Here is a 16,051-nt window from a genome sequence, read left to right on the forward strand (position 1 = left end):
GAGTGGCAATCATTACCAAGGAACACCTTCAGTGCTCGGTTGTCTCCACCAAGTCTGTCCCCAAACAATTTGATTTTCTGGTTTTACGCATTAAACTTTTAGATAACTATTTGTTACCTGTTGCTGGATGTTATTGGCCACCATCAGCACTGGCCTGTACCCTAAATGCCCTAAGCTCTCTCCTGGCCCCTTACACTAAGTCTGAATTTGTCCTGCTAGGTGACCTAAACTGGGGCATGCTTAAACCACCTGACAAGTCCTAAAGCAATGGGACTCCCTAAATCTTTCTCAGATTATTACCAATCCCACAAGGTATGATTCCAAACACCCAGAAAAGGCTACTCTTCTTGATGTTATCCTTACAAATAATCCTGATAGGTATCAGTCTGGTGTTTTCTGTAATGACCTTAGTGATCACTGTTTTACAGCCTGTGTTCGTAATGGCTGCTCAGTGAAACTACCTGTCCTGACTTGTCAGATGCTTGCTAAAAAACTTTAATGAGCAAGCCTTCCTTCATGAACTGGCCTCTGTAAATTAGTATAGAATCAGCTTGATCCCCCTCTGTCGAAGATGCTTGGACCTTCTTTTTTGATATTTTCAGTGGTATCGTTAACAAATATGCGCCCTTAAAGAAAATGAGAATTAAAAACAGGTTCAGCCCCTGGTTTGACTCCACCTCAAGAATTCCATTTGTCAAATCGCTCGGCACATGCATACTCAGGCTGACTGGCTCTCATTCAGGCAAAATAGAAATAAGTGCACTCAGGCTATCCGGAAGGCCAAAGTTAGTTACTTTAAGGAGCAGTTCTCTCTCTGTCGGTCTAACCCCAAGAAGTTCTGGAAAAGGATTGAAGACCTGGAGAATAAACCCTCCTCCTCACAGCTGCCAATGTCCCTTATTGTTGATGATGTGGTTGTTACTGACATTTATATGCAGATGATATAGTCCCGGATTTTGAGTTAAACGATCTACAACAAAGCTTTCTTAGTGTCCAACAAGCTTTCTCTGCCCTTAACCTTGTTCTGAACACCTCCAAAACAAAGGTCATGTGGTTCGGTAAGAAGAATGCCCCTCTCACCACCGGTGTGATTACTACCTCTGAGGGTTTAGAGCTTGAGGTAGTCATCTCATACAAGTACTTGGGAGTATGGCTGGACGGTACACTGTCCTTCTCTCAGTACATATCAAAGCTGCAGGCTAAGGTTAAATCTAGACTTGGTTTCCTCTATCATAATCATTCCTCTTTCACCACAGCTGCCAAACTAACCCTGATTCAGATGACCTGATTCCTACCCATGCTAGATTATGGAGACGTAATTTATAGATCGGCAGGTAAGGGTGCTCTCGAGCGGCTAGATGTACTTTACCATTCGGCCATCAGATTTGCCACCAATGCTATTTATAGGACACATCACTGCACTCTATACTCCTCTGTAAACTGGTCATCTCTGTCTACCCGTCGCAAGACCCACTGGTTGATGCTTATTTATAAAACCCTCTTAGGCCTCACTCCCCCATCTGAGATACCTACTGCAGCCCTCATCTGCCACATACAACACCCATTCTGCCAGTCACATTCTGTTAAAGGTCCCCAAAGCACACACATCCCTGGGTCACTCCTCTTTTCAGTTCGCTGCAGTTAGCGAATGGAACGAGCTGCAACAAACATTCATTCAAAAACTCAATCATGGACGCGCTTACTGACAGTTGTGGTTGCTTCGCGTGATGTATTGTTGTCTCTACCTTCTTGCCCTTTGTGCTGTTGTCTGTGCCCAATAATGTTTGTACCATGTTTTGCGCTGCTACCATGTTGTGCTGCTGCCATGTTGTGTTTCTACCATGTTGTTGTCATGTTGCGTTGCTACCATGCTGTGTGTTCATGTGTTGCTGCCATGCTACTGTATGTTGTTGTCTTAGGTCTCTCTTTATGTAGTGTTGTGGTGTCTCTGTCACGCCTGCTCCCGATTCCCCTCTCTGGTGCTCGAGGGCGCCAGGCTGCCCTTCATTACGCACACCTGTCACCATCATTACGCACAGCTGTGCTCATTTGACTCACCTGGACTTCTTCACGTTTGATTGCCTTCCCTATATCTGTCTGTTTCCTCTGTTTCATCCCCATGTCAGCATTATCGTCATTTTGTTTTCCCCTGTCCAGACGCTGTCCGTATTCTGTTCCTGTCCGTGTTTCATTAAATATTCACTCTCTGTACTTGCTTCTCGTCTCCAGCGTCTGTCCTCACAGTCTCTCATCTCGTGATGTGTGTTTTGTCCTATATTTAGTTTAAAAAATTTGTCCCCCGTCCCCGCAGGAGTCATTTTACCTTCTGGTAGGACGTCATTGTCAATAAAAATGTGTTCTTAACTGACTTGCCTAGTTAAATAAATAAATAAATAAAGTACTCCATTATATCTGCTTATAAAATGACAACAATGCCTTGCTAGCTGACTTACTTTTCCACTGTCAAAGCACTGTTTCCTGAAGCATTCTGCCCTGTTCTGAAAGAACTCTATGGGTTTAACGTTATGCTGTGGATGTTGGTCAGGACGTGTCATTTTCAGTGCTGACCCGCCATTCCGGGCAGAGCCCCACCTGTTTTGAGCCCTACATTTTTAGCAAAACAAATAAAAAATACTTTTTTTTGTTATTTTTTGGGGGCTTGCCTGTTTTGCATGTTATTTTGGCATTAATATGTGTCACATATCAGTTTGCAAACAATGTAAAAATAATATTTATCAGTGAGTTAATAAAACAGCATACAAACATGGTCTCTTTTTGTTTTCTTGAGTAAGGCAGCTCCAAAATGCAGGTGTTTCAGCCCAGCTCAGTGCTTTCTGTGGTGGTGGGGCAAGCCAGCAGAAAATACAAAGCATTGCGCCATGATTGGCTCAGTGTTCTGTCACTCATGGGGACTTTACATCACGGGGACTTTACATCACTGCCAAGTGTAAGAGGAGACATTGAAAATTCTAGCCCTTCGGTTGCTGCCATTGAAGTGCTCATCCAAGAAGACTCAAGGTCATTGGCCACAGATAAAATTACGTCAAATCATGTTATATGTACAGTCGCAACATCATACTTTCACAATTTTAGATAGCAGTCATCATCATGAATCAAGTCAACAATCTACAGGCAAATCCTTTTTAATCCTTGTCGTATGAAGATAAATAATGAAGAGAAATTATAGATAAATCATATCGGTGCTCATTGGCCATTGGACATAAACATTACACAACAAGTTGGAAATTGCAAATTCAGTGAGTGGTTTGGAAGGAATCAGTGACAGTGGTTGTGTGGTCCCAAATCTGGGATTAAGGGGCTCTTTTCCAAGTTTAAAATGATAAGAGAGACTTAGTAATTTCTTCAAACAATCATCTTTATTTAATATCGATTAATTATTGCAATTATGAAACCATCGACCCCACACTCTGAAGTGTGTTGCCGAGTGCTTAACTGATAATGAAAAAACAGATGTTATATAGGACCTAAAAATGCTTAGTCAGATTGGTTCTAACTCCCATAAGCCACCTTGGTTATCTACACAGGTTGGTGTTTTACCACCAACCGGGCTTAGTTTCCCAGATGCCAGGAAGATGAGCCAATGAGGCATTGTTCTAAGCTCTTCCAGGCTATCTCTATCTCGAGTCACACACACCACATCTTGTCTATGAAATGCCAACTTTAGGTTTTTATCACCAAGACATTGTCAGCTCAAGCTATCTCTAGCAAAACCCATTTTTCATTGACCATATGCCCGGGCTAACTGCAGGAAGCTAGAGTGGAAACCATCTCTTTAACAGTTGCCAGCCCAAGCTTCAAAAGACTCCTCTCAGTTAACTCAGAAAGGAAGAGAGAGAGTCCTAAGAACCTTACTCTATTTCATAAAACAACCATTTGGTGCATAAACATAACATAATCTTGTAATTATGCTACAACAACTGCCGTGCCACCTTCCTGTTCAAGTGAGCCGAGCACAACAATGTGAGTCCAAAAATCTATTGTAGGCTGCTTCATAAATTATGTAATTGTCACGCCCTGACCGTAGAGATCCTGCGACGGTCCGCAGTCCGGAGCCTCCAGCGACGGTCGGCAGTTCGGAGCCTCCAGCGGGGGTTCCCAGTCCAGAGCCTCCGGCGATGATCTACGGTACGGTTTCTTCGGCAATGATCCAGGGTCCGGAGCCTCCGGCGTCCGGTTCCACGAAAGTGGGGGGAGCCCAAAGCGGAGGGGGATCTGCGTCCCGCACCGGAGCCTCCACCAAGAGGAGATGCCCAACCTGACCGTAGAGATCCTTATTATTCTCTATGTTTGTCTAGGTCACGGTGTGACTCGGGTGGGAAACTCTATGTTTTCTGTTTCTATGTTTTTGGGCCAGTGTGGTTCCTAATCAGAGGCAGCTGTTTATCGTTGTCTCTGATTGGGAATCATACTTAGGCAGCATGTTTTCTTCCTGTGTTTGTGGGAGGTTGTTTTCTGTTTAGTGTCTGTACCTGACGGAACTGTGCGTTTTTGTTTTCGTTGTTTTGTTTGAGTGTGTTTATGAATAAAGAAATCATGAACACTTACCACGCTGCGCCTTGGTCCACTTCAACTACCACTTACGACAAGCGTTACAGTAATATGCCAGGGCTATATGTATACTGTAGCTAAGAAAGTAATACTAAGTGTATGTAAGATGTTAGTAGCCCATGTGCTTCACCCTAAAAATGTGGTCTATTTACCCCTCTTCCTTTTGCATACTGTTCTGACTGTTCTACTATAGCCTATAACCTGTTTTAGAGAAATGTAATCATTGAATATTGTAAGAGCTTTCATTGTCTGCGTTTATGCCCCTTTATTTATCCTATGGTTCTAACTTGGTGTACAGGGAGAGCACTGTAAGAACGGCCCATGTTCTGAATTTTGTCGCTGTACATTTCCAAAGTGCTAAACAAATAGTTCAATTGACTAATGTTATGTCCGTCCTAGCTCGCTCATTGTCTTAATTGAAATTACGGATTGCCTCTTACCCACCTGTCGTCCCCTTATGCAATAGTTTGTACATCTCAATTGACATTAGAAACCACATTTGTTAAACAAGTCAGTCATATCAGCTATGTTTTTTTTTTAAAGGCAGCAAATGAGGCTGAATTAACTGTTTCTCTACCAGACAAGGCTCTGCTGATAGCTAGATGTAGCAGTGATAAGATGTTGGGAATGCTGTTGGGACAGCTTTATGTAGGCCCTAACAGTTTGTTGGCACCTATTGTCAACATTGTACTGCAATGAATGTATTGTTTAGTGTTGTGTTGTATAGTGGCTTTGCATTCCACTTGTATTTTCTTTGCCCCACCACCACATGCTAAAATCGCCACTGGTCGTTTTATCAATTTGTTTGTTTTGAGAGACTCATTACTAAGTACTTCCCAGCACAAAGCACATTGTGGGTGCTCCTCGTTATTTCTCAAAGTTTGTATGAAACCAAGAGAGAGAGAAACTCATTGCTGTATTTGCGTTTCATGACTATTGAGCTCAGGCAGAACTTTTAGGTAGCTTGAGTCCATTTGATGACAGTGGTGAGTGATGGCTTGTGGGAATGTCAAGTCAGTGGCTGACAGCGCATCATCTGCTGCTGAACGACAGAGTTGCAGCATGTGGGTCATGGAGTGATCTTCAAGAAAACCAAAGAAAAAATATCCGGTAAAAACGAAGCACACAGGCATCTCCCTCCAAACTGAGCAGAGGCAGCTGCTAAGCAGAGAGCGCACTGAACAGTGAGCGCAGTTGCACTTGGCCAAATCAATTCCAGTAATCAATGAAATATAATTATACATTTACTCTGACACGTCGCAACCTACCATTAACAGGTCCGCGACCCACTTTAGGTATGGACCCATACTTTAAGAAAGGCTGATCTGGGGCGTAAGCTTCATTGCCATAGAAATAGAACACTGCTGAGGTGCGTTCAGTTCTCTTGAATGTTTAGTTATGAAGGGTTTGCACTGAATGGCATGTTTCACCAAAACGTTCTTGTACGTTCTTGAACAGACTTTGAGGTATGTTTGCTCCAATGATGTGTATAAACTTAATTGGTTGGCTCCCATTTGGTGGATGTGGCGAGGAGTGGCTTGAAGCGATGAGTGATGTATTTAAAGGGCGGTGGCCATGCTGACAGTGTTCCTCAACCCCTCCCCGTTTTTCAACGGGTCGTTCAGTACAGCACAATTTCCTTTCAATTGAATGTTCCATAACGTAAAAACGTTTCTCCAAAACATTATTTTATGTTATTGAACAGACTTTGAGGTATGTTTGCTCTCGTTTGGTGGGCGTGGTGAGGTGTGGCTTGAAGCAATGAGTGACATTAAAGGGCAGTTGTCATGCCATAGATTGTAGAAAATAAGTCCCTGCTGACAGTGTTCCCCTACCCGTTTATCAACTGGTCGTTCAGTACAGCACCATTTCTGTTCATATGAACGTTTTTCTGTTCAATTGAACGTTCAATTGAACGTGGGTGAACAGGGAGTACAGAAGGGGGCTGAGCACGCATCCTTGTGGGGACCCTGTGTTGAGGATCAGCAAAGGAAGTGTTGTTTCCTACCTTCACCACCTGGAGACGGGCCCTCAGGAAGTCCAGGACCCAATTGCACAGGGCGGGGTTCAGACCCAGGGCCCTGAGCTTAATGATGAGCTTGCAGGGTAATATGAGGTTGAAGGCTGAGCTATAGTCAATGAACAGCATTCTTACATAAGTATTCCTCTTGTCCAGATAGGATAGGGCAATGTGCAGTGTGATGGCAATTGCATCGTCTGTGGATCTATTGGGGCGGTAGGCAAATTGAAGTGGGTCTAGGGTGTCAGGTGAGGAAGAGGTGATATGATCCTTAACTAGCCTTTCAAAGCACTTCATGATGACAGAAGTGAGTGCTACGTGTTGATAAACACTCCAGTCAGCTGGTCTGCGCCTGCTCTGAGCACGTGGCTATGTATGCCATCTGGGCCATCAGCCTTGCGAGGGTTAACACGCTTAAATATCTTACTCATGTCGGCCACGGAGAAGGAGAGTCCACAGTCCTTGGCAGCGGGCCGCGTTGATGGCACTGTTTTATTCTCAAAGCGGGCGAAGAAGATGTTTAGCTTGTCCAGGAGCAAGATGTCGGTGTCCGCGACGTGGCTGGTTTTCCCTTTGTAATCTGTGATTGTCTGTAGACCCTGCCATATATCGTATGCGTCGTGTTGAATTGCGACTCCACTTTGTCTCTGTACTGGCGTTTTAACTGTTTGATTGCCTTACGGAGGAAATAACTACACTGTTTGTATTCAACCATATTCCCAGTCACCTTGCCATGGTTAAATGCGATGGTTCGCAGTTTCAGTTTTGCACGAATGGGTTAGTTGGTAGAGTAATTTAAATACATGTATATATTATTATTATTATTATTATTATTATTATTATTATTATATATAGAGTTCCATTCAAAAGTTTGGACACACCAACTCTACACTGTAGAATAATAGTGAAGAAATTAAAACTATGAAATAACACATATGGAATCATGTAGTAACCAAAAAAGTGTTAAATAAATCAAAATGTATTTTATATTTGAGATTCTTCAAAGTAGCCACCCTTTGCCTTGATGACAGCTTTTCACACTCTTGGCATTCTCTCAACCAGCTTCATGAGGTAGTCACCTGGATTGCATTTCAATTAACAGATGTGCCTTGTTAAAAGTTAATTTGTGGAATTTCTTAATTAATGCATTTGAGCCAATACCTTGTGACAAGGTAGGGGTGGTATATATAAGAAAGCCCTATTTGGTAAAAGGTCAAGTCCATGTTATGGCAAGAACAGCTCAAATAAGCAAAGAGAAACAACAGTCCATCATACATGAAGGTCAGTCAATATGGAACATTTCTTCAAGTGCTGTCGCAAAACCATCAGGCGCTATGATGAAACTGGCTCTCATGAGGACCTCCACAGGAAAGGAAGACCCAGATTTACCTCTGCTGCATAGGATAAGTTTATTAGAGTTACCAGCCTCAGAAATTGCAGCCCAAATAAATGCTTCACAGAGTTCAAGTTACAGACACATCTCAACATCAACTGTTCAGAGGAGACTGCATGAATCAGGCCTTCATGTTCGAATTTCTGCAAAGAAACCACTACTAAAGGACATAAATAAGTAGAAGAGACTTGCTTGGGCCAAGAAACATGAACAATGGACATTAGACTGGTGGAAATCTGTCCTTTGGTCAGATTCTTTTTTTTTATTTTATTTTTTAGATTTTTGGTTCCAACCGCCGTGTCTTTGTGAGATGAAGAGTAGGTGAACAGATGATCTCCGCATGTGTTTATTTATTTATTTAATTTATTTCACCTTTATTTAACCAGGTAGGCTAGTTGAGAACAAGTTCTCTTTTACAACTGTGGCCTGGCCAAGATAAAGCAAAGCAGTGCGACACAAACAACACAGAGTTACACATGGAATAAACAAACATACAGTCAATAATGCAATAGAGAAAGTCTATATACAGTGTGTGCAAATGAGGTGAGATAAGGGGGGTAAGGCAATAAATAGGCCATAGTGGCAAAATTATTACAGTATGGCAACACTGGGGTGATATATGTGCAGAAGATGAGTGTACAAGTCGTGATACCGGGGTGCAAAGGACCAAAATAAATAACAATATGGTGATGAGGTAGTTGGATGGGCTATTTACAGATTGGCTATGTAAAGGTGCAGTGATCTGTGAGCTGCTCTGACAGCTGGTGCCTAAAGTTAGTGAGGTCGATATCAGTCTCCAGCTTCAGTGATTTTTGAAGTTCGTTCCAGTCATTGGCAGCAGAGAACTTGAAGGAGAGGCGGCCGAAGGAGGAATTGGCTTTTGGGGTGACCAGTGAAATAGACCTGCGGGAGCGCGTGCTGCGGGTGGATGCTGCTATGGTGACCAGTGAGCTGAGATAAGGCGGGGCTTTACCTAGCAACGACTTATAGATGACCTGGAGCCAGTGGGTTTGGCGACGGATATGAAGCGAGGGCCAGCCAACGAGAGCATACAGGTCGCAGTGGTGGGTAGTATATGGGGCTTTGGTGACAAAACAGATAGCACTGTGATAGACTGCATCCAATTTGCTGAGTAGAGTGTTGGAGGCTATTTTGTAAATGACATTGCCGAAGTCAAGGATCGGTAGGATAGTCAGTTTTACGAGGGTATGTTTGGCAGCATGAGTGAAGGATGCTTTGTTGCGAAATAGGAAGCCAGTTCTAGTTTTAATTTTGGATTGGAGATGCTTAATGTGAGTCTGGAAGGAGAGTTTACAGTCTAACCAGACACCTAGGTATTTGTAGTTGTCCACATATTCTAAGTCAGAACCGTCCAGAGTAGTGATGCTGGACGGGTGGGCAGGTGTGGGCAGCGATCGGTTGAAGAGCATGCATTTAGTTTTACTTGCATTTAAGAGTAGTTGGAGGCCATGGAAGGAGAGTTGTATGGTATTGAAGCTTGTCTGGAGGTTAGTTAACACAGTGTCCAAAGAAGGGCCAGAGGTATACAGAATGGTGTCGTCTGCGTAGAGGTGGATCAGAGAATCACCAGCAGCAAGAGCGACATCATTGATGTATACAGAGAAAAGAGTCGGCCTTCATTTTGCGGTTCCCACTATGAAGCATGGAGGAGGCGGTGTGATGGTGCTTTTCCAGGGCAGAAGGTAGTAAAGTGATTAGAATGTTGGGCCAGTAACTGACACATTGCTAGATCGAATCCCAGAGCTGACAAGGTCGAAATCTGTCGTTCTGCCCCTGAACAAGCCAGTTAACCCACTGTTAAATAAATAAAAATGTATTTGGAGTTCAACCAGTATGGCTACGACAGCATTCTGCAGCGATACGCCATCCTATCTGGTTTGCGCTTAGTGGGAATATAATTTGTTTTTCAACAGGACAATGACCCAACACACTTCCAGGCTGTGTACTGTAAGGGCTATTTGACAAAGAAGGAGTGATTGAGTGCTGTATCAGATAACCTGGCCTCCACAATCACCCGACCTCAACCCAATTGAGATGGTTTGGGATGAGTGGAACCGCAGAGTGAAGGAAAAGTAGCCAACAAGTGCTCAGCATATGTGGGAACTCCTTCAAGACTGTTGGAAAGCATTCCAGGTGAAGCTGGTTGAGAGAATGCCAAGACTGTGCAAAGCTGTCATCAATGCAAAGGGTGGCTACTTTGAAGAAGCTCAAATATAAAATACATTTTGATTTGTTTAACACTTTTTTGGTTACTACATGATTTCATACGTGTTATTTCATAGTTGTGATGTCTTCAATATTATTCTACAATGTAGAAAATAGTAAAAATAAAGAAATACCCTTGAATGAGCAGGTGTGTCCAAACTTTTGACTAGTACTGTAGTATATACACTGCTCAAAAAAATAAAGGCAACACTTAAACAACACAATGTAACTCCAAGTCAATCACACTTCTGTGAAATCAAACTGTCCACTTAGGAAGCAACACTGATTGACAATACATTTCACATGCTGTTGTGCAAATGGAATAGACAACAGGTGGAAATTATAGGCAATTAGCAAGACACCCCCAATAAAGGAGTGGTTCTGTAGGTGGGAAACACAGACCACTACTCAGTTTCTATGTTTCCTGGCTGATGTTTTGGTCACTTTTGAATGCTGGCGGTGCTTTCACTCTAGTGGTAGCATGAGACGGAGTCTACAACCCACACAAGTGGCTCAAGTAGTGCAGCTCATCCAGGATGGCACATCAATGCGAGCTGTGGCAAGAAGGTTTGCTGTGTCTGTCAGCGTAGTGTCCAGAGCATGGAGGCGCTACCAGGAGACAGGCCAGTACATCAGGAGACGTGGAGGAGGCCGTAGGAGGGCAACAACCCAGCAGCAGGACCGCTACCTCCGCCTTTGTGCAAAGAGGAGCAGGAGTAGCACTGCCAGAGCCCTGCAAAATGACCTCCAGCAGGCCACAAATGTGCATGTGTCTGCTCAAATGGTCAGAAACAGACTCCATGAGGGTGGTATGAGGGCCCGACGTCCACAGGTGGGGGTTGTGCTTACAGCCCAACACCATGCAGGACGTTTGGCATTTGCCAGAGGACACCAAGATTGGCAAATTCGCCACTGGCGCCCTGTGCTCTTCACAGATGAAAGCAGGTTCACACTGAGCACGTGACAGACGTGACAGAGTCTGGAGACGCCGTGGAGAATGTTCTGCTGCCTGTAACATCCTACAGCATGACCGGTTTGGCGGTGGGTCAGTCATGGTGTGGGGTGGCATTTCTTTGGGGGGCCGCACAGCCCTCCATGTGCTAGCCAGAGGTAGCCTGACTGCCATTAGGTACCGAGATGAGATCCTCAGACCCCTTGTGAGACCGTAGGAAGTGTCATGTTACAGCAAAGATCCTCAGTTTTCATTAAAGAGAGCCAAGAAGAACAAGAACTTGTCAGACAGGTCACTTCCTGTAAGGAATCTTCTCAGGTTTTTGCCTGCCATATGAGTTCTGTTATACTCACAGACACCATTCAAATTACTCACGATAAACGTTCACAAAAAGCATAACAATTATTTTAAGAATTATAGATACAGAACTCCTCTATGCACTCGATATGTCCGATTTTAAAATAGCTTTTCGGTGAAAGCACATTTTGCAATATTCTCAGTAGATAGCCTGGCATCACAGGGCTAGCTATTTAGACACCCAGCAAGTTTAGCACTCACCAAAATCAGATTTACTATAAGAAAAATGTTATTACCTTTGGTGTTCTTCGTCCGAATGCACTCCCAGGACTTCTACTTCAATAACAAATGTTGGTTTGGTCCCAAATAATCCATAGTTATATCCAAACAGCGGCGTTTTGTTCGTGCGTTCAAGACACTATCCAAAAGGGTAAATAAGCGTTACGAGCATGGCGCATTTCGTGACCAAAAAATTCTAAATATTCCATTACCCTACTTCGAAGCATGTCAACCGCTGTTTAAAATCAATTTTTATGCAATTTTTCTCGTAAAAAAGCGATAATATTCCGACTGGGAATCTGCATTTAGGTAAACAGACGAAAGAAAATAAAGCACGGGGTCGACTCGTCCTCTGATCGGCCACTTGCCAAAAGCGTAAATGTGTTTCAGCCTGGGGCTGCCTCGATATCATTCAGCTTTTTCCCGGGCTCTGAGAGCCTATGGGAGCCGTAGGAAGTGTCACGTTACAGCAAAGATCCTCAGTCTTCAATAAAAATAGCCAAGATGAACAACAACTTGTCAGACAGGCCACTTCCTGTACAGAATCTTCTCAGGTTTTTGCCTGCCATATGAGTTCTGTTATACTCACAGACACCATTCAAACAGTTTTAGAAACTTTAGGGTGTTTTCTATCCAAAGCCAATAATTATATGCATATTCTAGTTACTGGGCAGGAGTAGTAACCAGATTAAATCGGGTATGTTTTTTATCCGGCCGTGTCAATACTGCCCCCTATCCCCAACAGGTTAACGAGAGTCTTGTCTTTAAAATGGTGTAAAATAGTCATATGTTTGAGAAATTGAAGTAATAGCATTTCTAAGGTATTTGAATAACGCGCCACGGGATTCAACTGGCTGTTGAGTAGGTGGGACGATTTCGTCCCACCGACCCTAGAGAAGTTATCAAAGCCACCATTCTTATAATCTGTAAATTAATCTTTACTTCTTTTTCATCTAAATTGCTTAATATCGGATGGCTTACGCCATCGACTGAGTAGCAAAGATATTTTTGATTTAATTTTAGATTGGCGGAAACACCGCACTGCTTGACGACTGAAGACAGTGTGCATGTCCCCGGACACCCCAAGGAGTCGCTAAAACGCGATGGGACAAGGACATCCCAGCCGGCCAAACCTTCCCCTAACCCAGACGACGCTGGGCCAATTCTGCGCCGCGTCTTGGGTCTCCTGGTCACTGCGATGCAATGCCTTAGACCGCTGCGCCACTCGGGAGGCCCCCAATAACCCTTTGAGGAATAGCAACTTGACTTTCTCCTTAAGTCTATAGTTAAGGAAAGAATGACAGTTAAGAATACATTTCTTCTCAAGAAGGTTTTGTGAATCTTGGCCCTGGGCCCTTCGGGCCTATTGTGGAGACCATCACACACAAGTTTGAGCAGAACAGAAGGAGTCTGCAGCCTTCAAGGCTGTCATGCCCCGCAGGCCTGGGCTCCTTTCCCTGACCCACAACCTCATTCCAACCAGCCTCGCCAAGACATCTCGCCGTCACTCTGCGAGTGCTTCCCGGATCCAGGACAGACACACTCAGACATCTGAGGTGTCCCGTACCACTCCAGCAGCTAGTGCGAGAGGCTGGAACCGCAATCCTTGCCGCCCTCAGCAGCAGCACGCTGCCCAGGCTTACAGAGGGAAGAAACCGCAGAGGGCCTGAGAGCCTTCCTGGGAGGGACTTCATGTTGTATCCTACAGTCGGAGAAATCCGCTCCACGCCAGGTAGCATCACGAAAGAGAAGACAAGCGACACTTTACCCACTGCCAGAAAAAGCCGCCTGGTATATGTGCACACAAGACACAGAAGTCCACACATCCCTCCAACACACACTAAGTGTACACACTCCTGTGTCTCGCACACATTCAACTGCCCCCTATCCACTTGTTCTTACAAGTGTCATGGTCCTAGAGAAAGATTCCATTAGCCCAAAGCCAAACATACTGTAAGGTTGGGACAGTTAGGTATCACCGAGACACACAGTTTAATTCCAGTCATGCAGCAGCCTCTGCCTGTGACTTGGCTAAACAGTCCACATCTAAATCGGCAAACTGCTCAGCAGCCTCTGTCTATAGTCAGATATTCCCAATCAATCCACAGCCCTGCCCTATCTAATAGAAAGAGCAGACCTGTCCAGCTGACTGAGTGTGCGGAATCACACATGCCCAGCTACCACTTGGGGACTGAATATCATTTAGAAAGGTTACACATTGTAGTTCGCTCGCAGTCCACCGGGGTTCACTGGTGTCTTGCCCACACAGTTTCAGCTCATGCAGCCCCTGTTCTAGAACAGGAAATAATCTCCCTTCTAGGAAAAGGAGCTATTCGCCCTGTGAGGGATGCAGACAAAAATGAGACCTATCTTAGATTGAGGGTGTTGAACAAATCTTTACGAAATCTACCTTTTCGCATTTTAACACACTGCCGTCTATTCAAAGCGGTCAGAGAGGCAGATTATTTCACCATTGTGGAACTGAAGGACACGTTCTTTCACATACCTATTGTGGAAAGGCACAGGAAATTTCTCAGGTTCTTATTTCAGAACAAAAAATGCGAGTTTTGTGTCCTCCAATTCGGCCTAAGCTTAATCCCTTGCTGCTTCACCGTTTGCGTGAATGCAGCTATCGCCCCCCTACAATCACAGGGGATAGGGATAATGTGCTATCTATATGACTGTCTTATAATAGCGAAGTCGAGAGAATTGGCCCGAGACACACCAGGATATTGCTAAATCATATCTGCAATCTAGGTTTCCTGATAAACTGGAAAAATAGTTGTCTCACTCCTAGACAACAGACAAGCTTCTTAGGCTTGCAGCTGAACTCTGTCTGTGCATGCGCGTCTAACAGTCACCAGGCATAGGTGCATTCTGACTGCAGCACACGCACTTCAGGGTTCGCCGGGCTTTGGTTCTACTGGAGCTGATGGCTGCAGCATCAGCAGTCTTACCACACGGCCTATTACGCATGAGACCTTTCCAGTAAACCAACACATTCATCCAACAGAGACCGTTATCGGCCTATTAACCATTACGCAGCAATGTCGCCACAGCCTATCCTTCTGGCAAAACCCGAGCATGCTCTCAGCTGGGATCGAGCTGGGTCCAGTAAGTAGCCTTGGGGGTTGTCATAAAGACTGACGCCTCCCTGAGGGGATCGGGGGCAGTTTACGAGGGACTCATAATGAACAGTCAGTGGGAAGAACACAAAAATCATCATATATATGTTTTGGAGCTGGAAGCGATTCACCTGGCTCTATTACATTTTTGCCCCCAGGATAGAGGAGCATCAAATTCTGATTCGTTCAGACAACTCAGCCTCGATCGCGTATGTCAATTGCCAGGGCGGAGTCCGCTCACTGGCCATGCACCAAGTGGCATCACGGATACATCTGTGGGCACACACACACCTGCGCTCACTGTCAGTAGCACACATTCCAGGCCGGTTGAATCTAGTTGCAGTCTATTGTCGAATGGCAAGCCTCAGTCTGCGGAGTGGCGTATCCACCCACAGGGGATAGAGGCGATTTGGCGACAGTTCGGACGAACCCATGTAGATCTGTTCGCATCTCGAAGCATAACACTCTGCCCTCTTTGGCATTCCATTCTGAACAACAACCCACCGTTGTCTCGCGATGTCCTGGCCCATGTGCTCGTCCATATGCATTTCCTCCAATTCCCCTGCAACAACAGGTCTTGGACAGAGTGAGGGAGCACAAGCTGGAGCTGATACTGGTGGCCCCGTTTTGGCCCTCACAGATTTGGTTTGCAGACCTGAGTTCAATGGTGTCCGGAGCGCCTTAGACACTCCGTTAAGCACAGACCTTCTGTCTCAGACTGGAGGGGATATATTCCATCCCTCCCCGCACAAATGGAAGCTGGTCGCTTGGTACCAGAACGGGAACGTCTTTTAAGTGAACAACGTCTCTTCACTCAAACAGGTGGCAAGTGTTTGCGCGCTGGTGCGAGGCGCCTAGTGCACTGCAGTATTGGTAAAATGTTTAGCTTCCTTCAGAGTCTGTTTGATAAAGGCCTTCTCCTTCTACATTGAAGGTCTATTTGTCACGGTGATATAGATGGCAAGCCCTCGGGAAGCCACATTTTGGCCTCTCGGTTTATGAAGGGCACTCGTCGTCTGCGCTCGCCTACACCTTTTCTATTCCCCAGATGGGATTTGGTTACCGTTCTGGATGTGTTAACTAACCCTCCTATTGAGCCTATAGACACAAAACATTTTTATGCCTTGTTTACTATTAGCCCTTGCCTCTGCAAAAAGGGTAGGTGACCTAGCGGCCTTTTCTTTGCACCA

Source organism: Salmo salar, chromosome 20, assembly GCF_965601325.2.
Source record: "Salmo salar chromosome 20, fSalSal1, whole genome shotgun sequence".
Taxonomy (NCBI): Eukaryota; Metazoa; Chordata; class Actinopteri; order Salmoniformes; family Salmonidae; genus Salmo; species Salmo salar.